Source organism: Somniosus microcephalus, chromosome 11 (assembly GCF_052327205.1).
Source record: "Somniosus microcephalus isolate GS21.2 chromosome 11, FLI_Smic_1.0, whole genome shotgun sequence".
Taxonomy (NCBI): Eukaryota; Metazoa; Chordata; class Chondrichthyes; order Squaliformes; family Somniosidae; genus Somniosus; species Somniosus microcephalus.
The window spans coordinates 146,852,859-146,867,662 of NC_140997.1; the positions used below are offsets into that span (position 1 = coordinate 146,852,859).

Below are 14,804 nucleotides of genomic sequence, written 5' to 3' on the forward strand. Positions count from 1 at the left end.
GAGAGAGATTGGGAGTGTGAGAGAGAGAGAGAGATTGGGAGTGTGAGAGAGAGAGAGATTGGGAGTGTGAGAGAGAGACTGGGAGTGAGAGAGAGATTGGGAGTGTGAGAGAGAGAGCGAGATTGGGAGTATGAGAGAGAGAGAGAGATTGGGAGCGTGAGAGAGAGACTGGGAGTGAGAGAGAGAGAGATTGGGAGTGTGAGAGAGAGACATTGGGAGTGTGAGAGAGAGACTGGGAGTGAGAGAGAGAGAGATTGGGAGTGTGAGAGAGAGAGATTGGGAGCGTGAGAGAGAGAGAGAGATTGGGAGTGTGAGAGAGAGATTGGGAGTGTGAAAGAGAGAGAGAGATTGGGAGTGTGAGAGAGAGATTGGGAGTGTGTGAGAGAGAGAGATTGGGAGTGTGAGAGAGAGAGAGATTGGGAGTGTGAGAGAGAGAGAGGTTGAGAGTGTGAGAGAGAGAGAGAGATTGGGAGTGTGAGAGAGAGATTGGGAGTGTGTGAGAGAGAGAGAGAGAGAGTGATTGGGAGTGTGAGAGAGAGAGATAGATTGGGAGTGTGAGAAAGAGAGATTGGGAGTGTGAGAGAGATAGATTGGGAGTGTGAGAGAGAGAGAGATTGGGAGTGTGAGAGAGCGAGAGATTGGGAGTGTGAGAGAGAGAGACTGGGAGTGTCAGAGAGAGAGATTGGGAGTGTGAGAGAGAGAGAGATTGGGAGCGTGAGAGAGAGAGACATTGGGAGCGTGAGAGAGAGAGAGATTGGGAGTGTGAGAGAGAGAGAGATTGGGAGTGTGAGAGAGAGAGAGATTGCGAGTGTGAGAGAGGGAGAGATTGGGAGTGTGTGTGAGAGGGAGAGAGAGAGATTGGGAGTGTGAGAGAGAGAGATTGGGAGTGTGAGAGAGATTGGGAGTGTGAGAGAGAGAGATTGGGAGTGTGAGAGAGAGATTGGGAGTGTGAGAGAGAGAGAGATTGGGAGTGAGAGAGAGAAAGACTGGGAGTGTGAGAGAGAGAGAGACTGGGAGTGAGAGAGAGAGAGAGAGATTGGGAGTATGAGAGAGAGAGAGATTGGGAGTGTGAGAGAGAGATTGGGAGTGAGAGAGAGAGAGATTGGGAGTGTGAGAGAGAGAGAGAGAGAGAGAGATTAGGAGTGTGAGAGAGAGAGAGGTTGGGAGTGTGAGAGAGATAGAGATTGGGAGTGTGAGAGAGAGAGATTGGGAGTGTGAGAGAGAGAGAGATTGGGAGTGTGAGAGAGAGAGAGATTGAGAGTGTGAGAGAGAGAGAGATTGGGAGTGTGAGAGAGATAGAGATTGGGAGTGTGAGAGAGAGAGATTGGGAGTGTGAGAGAGATTGGGAGTGCGTGAGAGAGAGATTGGGAGTGTGAGAGAGAGAGATTGGGAGTGTGAGAGAGAGAGAGATTGAGAGTGTGAGAGAGAGAGAGATTGGGAGTGAGAGAGAGATTGGGAGTGTGTGAGAGAGAGAGATTGGGAGTGTGAGAGAGAGAGATTGAGAGTGAGAGAGAGAGAGAGATTGGGAGTGTGAGAGAGAGAGATTGGGAGTGTGAGAGAGAGAGAGAGAGAGATTGGGAGTGTGAGAGAGAGATTGGGAATGTGAGAGAGAGGGGTTGGGAGTGTGAGAGAGAGAGATTGGGAATGAGAGAGAGAGACTGGGAGTGTGAGAGAAAGAGATTGGGAGTGAGAGAGAGAGAGAGAGAGATTGGGAGTGTGAGAGAGAGAGATTGGGAGTGAGAGAGAGATTGGGACTGTCTGTGAGAGAGAGAGAGAGAGATTGGGAGTGTGAGAGAGAGAGAGAGAGATTGGGAGTGTGAGAGAGATTGGGAGTGTGAGAGAGAGAGAGCCTGGGAGTGTGAGAGAGAGAGATTGGGAGTGTGAGAGAGAGAGATTGGGAGTGTGAGAGAGAGAGAGAGATTGGGAGTGTGAGAGAGAGAGAGATTGGGAGTGTGAGAGAGAGACTGGGAGTGAGAGAGAGATTGGGAGTGTGAGAGAGAGAGCGAGATTGGGAGTATGAGAGAGAGAGAGAGATTGGGAGCGTGAGAGAGAGACTGGGAGTGAGAGAGAGAGAGATTGGGAGTGTGAGAGAGAGACATTGGGAGTGTGAGAGAGAGACTGGGAGTGAGAGAGAGAGAGATTGGGAGTGTGAGAGAGAGAGATTGGGAGCGTGAGAGAGAGAGAGAGATTGGGAGTGTGAGAGAGAGATTGGGAGTGTGAAAGAGAGAGAGAGATTGGGAGTGTGAGAGAGAGATTGGGAGTGTGTGAGAGAGAGAGATTGGGAGTGTGAGAGAGAGAGAGATTGGGAGTGTGAGAGAGAGAGAGGTTGAGAGTGTGAGAGAGAGAGAGAGATTGGGAGTGTGAGAGAGAGATTGGGAGTGTGTGAGAGAGAGAGAGAGAGAGTGATTGGGAGTGTGAGAGAGAGAGATAGATTGGGAGTGTGAGAAAGAGAGATTGGGAGTGTGAGAGAGATAGATTGGGAGTGTGAGAGAGAGAGAGATTGGGAGTGTGAGAGAGCGAGAGATTGGGAGTGTGAGAGAGAGAGACTGGGAGTGTCAGAGAGAGAGATTGGGAGTGTGAGAGAGAGAGAGATTGGGAGCGTGAGAGAGAGAGACATTGGGAGCGTGAGAGAGAGAGAGATTGGGAGTGTGAGAGAGAGAGATTGGGAGTGTGAGAGAGAGAGACTGGGAGTGTGAGAGAGAGAGAGACTGGGAGTGTGAGAGAGAGAGATTGGGAGAGAGAGAGAGAGAGATTGGGAGTGTGAGAGAGAGAGAGATTGGGAGCGTGAGAGAGAGAGAGAGATTGGGAGTGTGAGAGAGAGAGATTGGAAGTGTGAGAGAGAGAGATTGGGAGTGTGAGCGAGAGAGAGATTGGGAGCGTGAGAGAGAGAGAGATTGGGAGTGTGAGAGAGAGAGACTGGGAGTGTGAGAGAGAGAGATTGGGAGTGTGAGAGAGAGAGAGATTGGGAGTGTGAGAGAGATTGGGAGTGCGAGAGAGAGAGAGACTGGGAGTGTGAGAGAGAGAAACTGGGAGTGTGAGAGAGAGAGATTGGGAGTGTGAAAGAGAGACTGGGAGTGTGAGAGAGAGAGACTGGGAGTGTGAGAGAGAGAGAGAGAGACTGGGAGTGTGAGAGAGGGAGATTGGGAGTGTGAGAGAGAGAGAGACTGGGAGTGTGAGAGAGAGAAACTGGGAGTGTGAGAGAGAGAGAGATTGGGAGTGTGAGAGAGAGAGAGATTGGGAGTGTGAGAGAGAGAGAGATTGGGAGTGAGAGAGAGAGATTGGGAGTGTGAGAGAGAGAGATTGGGAGTGTGAGAGAGAGAGAGATTGGGAGTGTGAGAGAGAGAGAGATTGGGAGTGTGAGAGAGAGAGAGAGAGATTGGGAGTGTGAGAGAGAGAGAGATTGGGAGTGTGAGAGAGAAAGACTGGGAGTGTGAGAGAGAGAAACTGGGAGTGTGAGAGAGAGAGAGATTGGGAGTGTGAGGGAGAGAGACTGGGAGTGTGAGAGAGAGAGATTGGGAGTGTGAGAGAGAGAGAGAGATTGGGAGTGTGAGAGAGAGAGAGATTGGGAGTGTGAGAGAGAGAGATTGGGAGTGTGAGAGAGAGAGAGATTGGGAGTGAGAGAGAGAGAGACTGGGAGTGTGAGAGGGAGAGATTGGAAGTGTGAGAGAGAGAGATTGCGAGTGTGAGAGAGAGAGATTGGGAGTGTGAGAGAGAGGTGTTGGGAGTGAGAGAGAGAGAGATTGGGAGTGTGAGAGAGAGAGATTGGGAGTGTGAGAGAGAGAGGGAGTGAGAGAGAGAGAGAGAGAGACTGGGAGAGAGAGAGAGAGAGAGATTGGGAGTGTGAGAGAAAGAGAAATTGGGAGTGTGAGAGAGAGAGAGAGATTGGGAGTGTGAGAGAGAGAGAGATTGGGAGTGTGAGAGAGAGAGAGACTCGAAGAAATTGAAAACTCCACCAATCCAAAACAATTCTGGGAAATGTGGAATAACCTGAGTACAACACAATTGCAAGCATTACCAATCCAAGATGGCGACATCTGGAGAACACATTTTGAAAACCTCTACAAAGACATCCCAATAAACGAAACAAACCCAAGTCAACATCAGGTCACAGAAAAACTCCACACATTAGAAGCAACAATTAAAGACAACCAAAACCCTCTAGGCTCCCCAATCACATGGAAAGAACTGGCCACAAAAACAAAATCTCTCCACCTAAAGAAAGCCTGTGGCCCAGACAACATCAAAAATGAAATGCTCAAGTTCAGCAATATGGAGATGCAGGGTGCGGTACTCAAATTATTCAACATCATATTACGTTCAGGCTGTTTTCCCGATATCTGGTGCCAAGGACTAATCTCCCCCATATATAAAAGTGGAAACAAATCAGACCCAAATAACTACCGCGGCATCTGTGTCAACAGTTGTCTAGGGAAGTTATTCTGCAGTATTCTAAATAGTAGATTACTTGATTTTCTTAACAAACATAATATCCTCAGAAAAAATCAAATAGGCTTTCTTCCAAAACACCGCACCGCCGACCATATCTATACCCTTCACACCCTCATTGAAAAACATATACACCAAACAAAAAATGGGAAAATATTCGCCTGTTTCATCGACTTCAAGAAAGCCTTTGACTCTATATGGCACGAAGGGCTCTATTATAAACTTCTTCAGTGTGGAATAGGGGGCAAAGTCTATGACCTTATTAAATCAATGTATCTGAAAAACAAATGCGGGGTCAAAATTGGAGACAAACGCACCGATTTCTTCACCCAGAGAAGAGGCGTCCGGCAGGGCTGCAATTTGAGCCCGACCCTGTTCAACATATACATAAATGAATTAGCAGACATGCTGGAGCAAAGCGAGTCACCAGGTCTCCGTCTCCTGGATGGAGAAGTGAAATCCCTGTTCTATGCGGACGACCTGGTTCTGCTGTCTCCCACAGAACAGGGATTACAGCAACAACTAGACCTACTCGACAAATACTGCCAAAATTGGGCTCTAACAGTAAATCTAAAGAAAACCAACATCATGATTTTTCAAAAAAGGCCCAGATGTCAGGAAAACAAATACCAGTTTACCCTCAGTGATACCACTATAGGACACACTATGAGCTACACCTACCTTGGTCTAACTATTACAGCATCAGGGAGCTTCAGCATAGCAGTGAATGCACTAAAAGAAAAAGCCCGAAGAGCCCTATATGCAATAAAAAGAAAATTCTACAACATCCAAATCCCAATCAAAATCTGGCTCAAAATATTTGACAGCATAATCCTGCCCATTGCACTGTACGGTAGTGAAGTATGGGGCCCGCTAAATCACCAAAGCTACACTAAATGGGAAAAACACACAATAGAAGCCCTACATGCAGAATTCTGCCGAAGCATCCTTCGCACCCAAAGAAAAACGCCAACAAATGCATGCAGAGCCGAACTAGGCAGATACCCACTGATAATAAACATCCAAAAACGAGCACTAAACTTCCTAAATCACCTCAAATCTAGCTCCCCAGACACCCTTCATTTCAAAGCCTTTCAGGCCCAAGAGCTAAACGCAGAAAAGTGTCCCCTAAGTCAGCTGCTACTGAAACTAAGTACTCAGCCGGACCCTGACCAGCCCCAGACCAACACAGCCGTCCAAACACCAATCCGAGTGAACCAAATCATTAAACAATGCAAAGAAACCTACCTGGAACATTGGAACAAAATAACCGAAAGCCAAAGCAGATTAGAATGTTACCGGGCCCTAAAAAGAGAATATAAACTGGCAGACTACCTCACGACCATCAGAGACACAAAACAGAGACAGACCCTCACCAGGTACAGACTAAGCGACCACCAACTGGAAATTGAAAAAGGTAGATACAAGAAATCCTGGCAGCCTAGAGAGAATAGAATATGCGATCAATGTCTGGCCGGCGAGGTTGAAACAGAAATGCATTTCCTCCTAAAATGCGAAAAATTCAACACATCAAGAAATATATTATTCAACAAGCTAAGCCAAACAACCCCAGATTTCAAGGAATTGGATGACCTGTCAAAATTGAGATTAGTCCTGGGAGAAGGAGACAGACCATACCTTGGGGCCAAATATGTAACAACATGTCACAACCTGAGGACTGTTTAAAATTAAGACTGTTTAAAATTAATATTGAACGTACCAAATGAAGTAGAAAGACTGTTTAAAATTAATATTGTTTAAAAGTAATATTGTATGTACCCAACAAATGTCAAATCGATTGACACCTACAGAATGTTGGAAAACTGTACCTTTTTGCTATGTAAGCTTTGGCAATATGGTTCTCTGTAAACTTTCATGCCAATAAAGCATTTGAATTGGAATTGGAATTGGATTGGGAGTGTGAGAGAGAGAGATTGCGAGTGTGAGAGAGAGAGACTGGGAGTGTGAGAGAGAGAGATTGGGAGTGTGAGAGAGAGAGAGATTGGGAGTGTGAGAGAGAGAGATTGGGAGCGTGAGAGAGAGAGATTGGGAGTGTGAGAGAGAGAGATTGGGAGTGTGAGAGAGAGATTGGGAGTGTGAGAGAGAGAAACTGGGAGTGTGTGAGAGAGAGAGACTGGGAGTGTGAGAGAGAGAGAGATTGGGAGTGTGAGAGAGAGAGAGATTGGGAGTGTGAGAGAGAGAGAGATTGGGAGTGAGAGAGAGAGATTGGGAGTGTGAGAGAGAGAGATTGGGAGTGTGAGAGAGAGAGAGATTGGGAGTGTGAGAGAGAGAGAGATTGGGAGTGTGAGAGAGAGAGAGAGAGATTGGGAGTGTGAGAGAGAGAGAGATTGGGAGTGTGAGAGAGAAAGACTGGGAGTGTGAGAGAGAGAAACTGGGAGTGTGAGAGAGAGAGAGATTGGGAGTGTGAGGGAGAGAGACTGGGAGTGTGAGAGAGAGAGATTGGGAGTGTGAGAGAGAGAGAGAGATTGGGAGTGTGAGAGAGAGAGAGATTGGGAGTGTGAGAGAGAGAGATTGGGAGTGTGAGAGAGAGAGAGATTGGGAGTGTGAGAGAGAGAGATTGGGAGTGAGAGAGAGAGAGACTGGGAGTGTGAGAGGGAGAGATTGGGAGTGTGAGAGAGAGAGATTGCGAGTGTGAGAGAGAGAGATTGGGAGTGTGAGAGAGAGGTGTTGGGAGTGAGAGAGAGAGAGATTGGGAGTGTGAGAGAGAGAGATTGGGAGTGTGAGAGAGAGAGGGAGTGAGAGAGAGAGAGAGACTGGGAGAGAGAGAGAGAGAGAGATTGGGAGTGTGAGAGAAAGAGAAATTGGGAGTGTGAGAGAGAGAGAGAGATTGGGAGTGTGAGAGAGAGAGAGATTGGGAGTGTGAGAGAGAGAGAGACTCGAAGAAATTGAAAACTCCACCAATCCAAAACAATTCTGGGAAATGTGGAATAACCTGAGTACAACACAATTGCAAGCATTACCAATCCAAGATGGCGACATCTGGAGAACACATTTTGAAAACCTCTACAAAGACATCCCAATAAACGACACAAACCCAAGTCAACATCAGGTCACAGAAAAACTCCACACATTAGAAGCAACAATTAAAGACAACCAAAACCCTCTAGGCTCCCCAATCACATGGAAAGAACTGGCCACAAAAACAAAATCTCTCCACCTAAAGAAAGCCTGTGGCCCAGACAACATCAAAAATGAAATGCTCAAGTTCAGCAATATGGAGATGCAGGGTGCGGTACTCAAATTATTCAACATCATATTACGTTCAGGCTGTTTTCCCGATATCTGGTGCCAAGGACTAATCTCCCCCATATATAAAAGTGGAAACAAATCAGACCCAAATAACTACCGCGGCATCTGTGTCAACAGTTGTCTAGGGAAGTTATTCTGCAGTATTCTAAATAGTAGATTACTTGATTTTCTTAACAAACATAATATCCTCAGAAAAAATCAAATAGGCTTTCTTCCAAAACACCGCACCGCCGACCATATCTATACCCTTCACACCCTCATTGAAAAACATATACACCAAACAAAAAATGGGAAAATATTCGCCTGTTTCATCGACTTCAAGAAAGCCTTTGACTCTATATGGCACGAAGGGCTCTATTATAAACTTCTTCAGTGTGGAATAGGGGGAAAAGTCTATGACCTTATTAAATCAATGTATCTGAAAAACAAATGCGGGGTCAAAATTGGAGACAAACGCACCGATTTCTTCACCCAGAGAAGAGGCGTCCGGCAGGGCTGCAATTTGAGCCCGACCCTGTTCAACATATACATAAATGAATTAGCAGACATGCTGGAGCAAAGCGAGTCACCAGGTCTCCGTCTCCTGGATGGAGAAGTGAAATCCCTGTTCTATGCGGACGACCTGGTTCTGCTGTCTCCCACAGAACAGGGATTACAGCAACAACTAGACCTACTCGACAAATACTGCCAAAATTGGGCTCTAACAGTAAATCTAAAGAAAACCAACATCATGATTTTTCAAAAAAGGCCCAGATGTCAGGAAAACAAATACCAGTTTACCCTCAGTGATACCACTATAGGACACACTATGAGCTACACCTACCTTGGTCTAACTATTACAGCATCAGGGAGCTTCAGCATAGCAGTGAATGCACTAAAAGAAAAAGCCCGAAGAGCCCTATATGCAATAAAAAGAAAATTCTACAACATCCAAATCCCAATCAAAATCTGGCTCAAAATATTTGACAGCATAATCCTGCCCATTGCACTGTACGGTAGTGAAGTATGGGGCCCGCTAAATCACCAAAGCTACACTAAATGGGAAAAACACACAATAGAAGACCTACATGCAGAATTCTGCCGAAGCATCCTTCGCACCCAAAGAAAAACGCCAACAAATGCATGCAGAGCCGAACTAGGCAGATACCCACTGATAATAAACATCCAAAAACGAGCACTAAACTTCCTAAATCACCTCAAATCTAGCTCCCCAGACACCCTTCATTTCAAAGCCTTTCAGACCCAAGAGCTAAACGCAGAAAAGTGTCCCCTAAGTCAGCTGCTACTGAAACTAAGTACTCAGCCGGACCCTGACCAGCCCCAGACCAACACAGCCGTCCAAACACCAATCCGAGTGAACCAAATCATTAAACAATGCAAAGAAACCTACCTGGAACATTGGAACAAAATAACCGAAAGCCAAAGCAGATTAGAATGTTACCGGGCCCTAAAAAGAGAATATAAACTGGCAGACTACCTCACGACCATCAGAGACACAAAACAGAGACAGACCCTCACCAGGTACAGACTAAGCGACCACCAACTGGAAATTGAAAAAGGCAGATACAAGAAATCCTGGCAGCCTAGAGAGAATAGAATATGCGATCAATGTCTGGCCGGCGAGGTTGAAACAGAAATGCATTTCCTCCTAAAATGCGAAAAATTCAACACATCAAGAAATATATTATTCAACAAGCTAAGCCAAACAACCCCAGATTTCAAGGAATTGGATGACCTGTCAAAATTGAGATTAGTCCTGGGAGAAGGAGACAGACCATACCTTGGGGCCAAATATGTAACAACATGTCACAACCTGAGGACTGTTTAAAATTAAGACTGTTTAAAATTAATATTGAACGTACCAAATGAAGTAGAAAGACTGTTTAAAATTAATATTGTTTAAAAGTAATATTGTATGTACCCAACAAATGTCAAATCGATTGACACCTACAGAATGTTGGAAAACTGTACCTTTTTGCTATGTAAGCTTTGGCAATATGGTTCTCTGTAAACTTTCATGCCAATAAAGCATTTGAATTGGAATTGGAATTGGATTGGGAGTGTGAGAGAGAGAGATTGCGAGTGTGAGAGAGATTGGGAGTGTGAGAGAGAGAGACTGGGAGTGTGAGAGAGAGAGATTGGGAGTGTGAGAGAGAGAGAGATTGGGAGTGTGAGAGAGAGAGATTGGGAGCGTGAGAGAGAGAGATTGGGAGTGTGAGAGAGAGAGATTGGGAGTGTGAGAGAGAGATTGGGAGTGTGAGAGAGAGAGAGATTGGGAGTGTGAGAGAGAGAGAGATTGGGAGTGTGAGCGAGAGAGAGATTGGGAGTGTGAGAGAGAGAGAATGGGAGTGTGAGAGAGAGATTGGGAGTGTGAGAGAGAGAGAGAGATTGGGAGTGTGAGCGAGAGAGAGATTGGGAGTGTGAGAGAAAGAGATTGGGAGTGTGAGAGAGAGAGATTGGGAGTGTGAGAGAGAGAGAGATTGGGAGTGTGAGAGAGAGACATTGGGAGTGTGAGAGAGAGAGATTGGGAGTGTGAGAGAGAGAGATTGGGAGTGTGAGAGAGAGAGAGAGAGATTGGGAGTGTGAGAGAGAGACATTGGGAGTGTGAGAGAGAGAGATTGGGAGTGTGAGAGAGAGAGAGAGATTGGGAGTGTGAGAGAGAGATTGGGAGTGTGAGAGAGAGATTGGGAGTGTGAGAGAGAGAGAGATTGGGAGTGTGAGAGAGAGAGAGATTGGGAGTGTGTGAGAGAGAGATTGGGAGAGTGATGCGCTATCAATTACTCATAAAAGACTGAGAGTTAGAAGAGTAACTAAAGGCTTTTATTAACAACAGAATGGAGGTCTGCCTCGAGTGGTCGACCGGTCCAGGATACCAAGGGCTGGGGAGCAGTCACCTTTATACTAGGACCTGTGGGAGGAGTCAGCCGAGGCATGTCCAGGCATGTACACAGTGGAATACAAACAGGACAAACAGGAATACAAACAGTGGTTTACCACATTCACCCCTTGTTTAAAATTGAGTCCGGCGGGGTGAAGTGTATTAAAAGTTAGTGTATTGGAGTCTCTCCGGAGGTCTTGTCTGCCGCTGTGATCGGCGTGGCGACGGCAGGGGTAGTGAAGCTTCCGGCGTCGAGTCCAGCGTAGGCTGTGGCACAGGCGTGTCGTCCTCGTAGATGTCGAGCGGGTCGCGGGGCCCAGGCCTGCCGTCTGCTGGGGCTGGATATCGGATCGTGGGGGGGGGTGGTAGTGGGTAGTGGGTTACTGTGGTCCCCGAGGGTGCAAGGTCTCTTATGGAGACTGTGTCCTCCCGCCTGTCCGGGTATGCGATGTAAGCATACTGGGGGTTGGCGTGGAGGAGGTCGACCCTCTCGACCAGGGGGTCCGTTTTATGGGTCCTCACGTGTCTTCTCAGTAGGACCGGCCCTGGGGACGTCAGCCATGGCGGTAGCGATGTCCCTGATGTGGACTTCCTTGGGAAGACAAACATTTTCTCATGAGGGGTGGCGTTAGTGGCAGTGCAGAGCAGTGACCGAATAGAGTGGAGCGCATCGGGGAGCACATCCTGCCAGCGGGAGGTTGGAAGGCCCCTAGACTTTAAGGCTAGCAGGACGGCCTTCCAAACTGTCGCATTTTCTCTTTCCACCTGTCCGTTCCCCCGGGGGTTGTAACTGGTGGTCCTGCTTGTGGCAATACCCCTAGTTAGCAGGTACTGACGGAGTTCGTCGCTCATAAACGATGAGCCCCGGTCGCTATGGATATAGCTGGGGAAGCCGAACAGGGTGAAGAGGTTGTTCAGACATTTAATGACCGTGGCACTGGTCATGTCCGGGCAGGGGAAGGCGAACGGGAAACGGGAGTACTCATCAATAATATTGAGGAAGTACACATTGCGGTCGGAGGAGGGGAGAGGCCCTTTAAAATCAACGCTCAGGCGCTCGAAGGGGCGAGTGGCTTTTATCAGGTGGGCCCTGTCTGGTCTATAAAAGTGTGGTTTGCACTCAGCGCAGACTTGGCAGTTCCTGGTCATGGTCCTGACCTCCTCAATAGAGTAAGGCAGGTTGCGGGCCTTGATGAGGTGGAAGAACCTGGTGACCCCCGGGTGGCAGAGGTCATTGTGGAGGACCCGTAGTCTATCGATCTGCGCGCTGGCGCAGGTGCCACGCGATAGCGCATCCGGGGGTTCATTTAGCTTCCCGGGCCGGTACAAGATCTCGTAGTTGTAGGTGGAAAGTTCGATTCTCCACCTCAAGATCTTGTCATTTTTGATTTTGCCCCTCTGCTTGTTGTTAAACATAAAAGCAACTGAACGCTGGTCAGTGAGCAGGGTAAATCGTTTTCCGGCCAGGTAGTGCCTCCAATGACGCACAGCCTCCACAATCGCCTGGGCCTCCTTCTCAACAGCGGAGTGTCTGGTCTCCGGGCCTTGGAGGGTTCGTGAAAAGAAGGCCACGGGTCTCCCCGCCTGATTGAGGGTAGCGGCCAGGGCAAAGTCGGACACGTCGCTTTCCACCTGGAAGGGGATGGATTCGTCCACTGCGTGCATGGTGGCTTTGGCAATGTCCTCCTTGATACGGTGGAAGGCTAAGCGGGCCTCTGCCGTCAAGGGAAAAGAGGTGGACTTGATCAGCGGACGGGCCTTGTCCGCATAGTAGGGGACCCACTGGGCGTAATAGGAGAAAAACCCTAGGCACCTCTTCAGGGCCTTGAGGCAGTGGGGCAGTGGAAGTTCCATAAGGGGATGCATCCGGTCGGGGTCGGGGCCGATGACTCCGTGTTCCACAACACAGCCAAGGATGGCGAGGCGGTTTGTGCGGAATATGCACTTCTCCTTGTTATATGTCAGGTTTAGGAGTTGGGCGGTGCGGAGGAATTTTTCGAGGTTTGCGTCATGGTCCTGCAAGTCACGGCCGCAGATGGTCACATTGTCCAGATATGGGAAAGTGGCCTGCAACGCATTTTGATCTACCATCCGGTCCATCTCCCTTTGGAAGATGGAGACCCCGTTGGTGACGCCAAAGGGAACCCTAAGGAAGTGATAGAGGCGGCCGTTTGCCTCAAAGGCAGTGTACTGGCGGTCCTCAGGGCGGATGGGGAGCTGGTGGTACGCTGATTTCAGGTCAATGGTCGAGAAGACGCGGTACTGCGCGATCTGGTTGACCATATCAGCTATACGGGGGAGTGGGTAGGCGTCCAGCAGGGTGTAGCGATTTATTGTCTGGCTGTAGTCGATGACCAGGCGCTGCTTCTCGCTGGTCTTAACGACCACAACCTGGGCTCGCCAGGGGCTGGTGCTGCCCTCAATAATCCCTTCTTTCAGGAGCCGCTCCACTTCGGTTTTAATGAAAACCCTGTCCTCGGCACTGTATCGCCTGCTCTTTGTGGCGATGGGCTTACAGTCGGGGGTGAGGTTAGCAAACAGTGGTGGGGGGGTGACTCTGAGTGTGGAGAGGTTGCACCTGGTGCGCGGCGGGCAATTTGGAAGCTGCTGGCTGCGGACTGTGAGTGGGGGTAGGGGTCCACCGTACGCCATCGTAACACTTTTAAGGTGGCACTGAAAATCTAACCCCAGCAGGACGGCAGCGCAGAGGTCAGGCAGGACCAGAAGTTTAAAATGATCGTACACGGTCCCGTCTACTACGAGTGTCACCACGCAGTAGCCGCCGATGTCCGCCGACTGGGACTCGGAGGCCGTAGAAATCCGCTGTTGCGCAGGCAGGACTGGGAGAGAGCAACGCCGCACCGTGTCGGGGTGGATGAAGCTCTCCGTGCTCCCAGAGTCAAAAAGGCAGATTGTATCGTGACCATTTACCTTAATGTCCATTGTGGAACTGGCCAGTTGGTGCGGTCTCGCTTGGTCCAGTGTAACGGATGCCAGCGTAGGGGTCGGTGTGTCGCTGCGGGTATCAGATGAGGCGGTGTCGGGGGCCTGCTGCGTCCCGGCTGTCGTCCAAGATGGCGGCGTCCATGATCCCCATGTGGCTGGAGGCGTCCAAAATGGCTGCTGTACCGGTGATTCGCACACGGTCGGGGAGGTCCAAAATGGCGGCCCGCATGGCCCACACGCGGCGCTGCTGGGGTTCGGGGTGGCTTTGGCCCTGCAGACGCTAGCGTAGTGTCCCTTCTTCCCGCAGCCCGAGCAGATCGCGTTTTTCGCCGGGCAGCGCGCTCTGGGGTGTTTTGCCTGGCCACAGAAGTAGCATTTCTGGCCTTGGGGCACTGCTGTCTGGCCTTGGGACACTGCTGCGGTAGTTGGGCCGTTGTTGGGGTGTGGCTGGGATGGCACGGCGCTATGAGGCGGTCCTACCGTGTCCCAGGCTGTCATTCCCCGCGGCGTCCACGGTGCAGAGGAGTAGGCATCCATGCCCTGGTAGGCTGCATCCAACGATAGTGCGAGTTCAGAGCCCTTGTTGAGGTCGAGGTTACTCTGCTCCAACAGTCGCTGTCGTGTGTAATTGGATCTGTGGCCCGCTACAAAAGCGTCCCGGATAAGTTCCTCTGTGTACACGGCGGCCTTTACATCCTTACAACCACAGGCCCGGCCAAGCGCAGACAGTGCCTGAAGGTATTCCACGGTCGATTCCCCAGGTTGTTGTTTACGACTCCCCAGGAGGTGCCTGGCGTACACTTCGTTCACTGGGCGCGTGTACTGGTCCTTGAGGAGCTTGATAGCATCCGCGTACGAGGTCGCGTCTTGGATGACCGAGTACACTCGGTGGTTCACTTTGGAGGTCAGGACATCCAGTTTGTCCTCGTCCGATTTGATTGCTTCGGAGGCGGTCAGGAATTTTTCGAAACACTTAAGCCAGTGAGTAAACTTGGTGGATGAGTCCGCCTCCCGATGATCTAAGTCCAGGCATGCTGGTGTGAGGATCTTCTCCATTATAAAAATGTTGTTAATAAAATTGATGCGCTATCAATTACTCATAAAAGACTGAGAGTTAGAAGAGTAACTAAAGGCTTTTATTAACAACAGAATGGAGGTCTGCCTCGAGTGGTCGACCGGTCCAGGATACCAAGGGCTGGGGAGCAGTCACCTTTATACTAGGACCTGTGGGAGGAGTCAGCCGAGGCATGTCCAGGCATGTACA

At 49.2% G+C, this 14,804-nt stretch overlaps 1 protein-coding gene across 3 annotated transcripts in view; it reads right to left on the minus strand.

Moving 5' to 3' along the window:
• rassf1 (Ras association domain family member 1) overlaps positions 1 to 14,804 on the minus strand; it is a 169,522-nt gene that overhangs the window by 108,337 nt on the left and 46,381 nt on the right. The gene's annotated exons all lie outside the window — the stretch shown is intronic.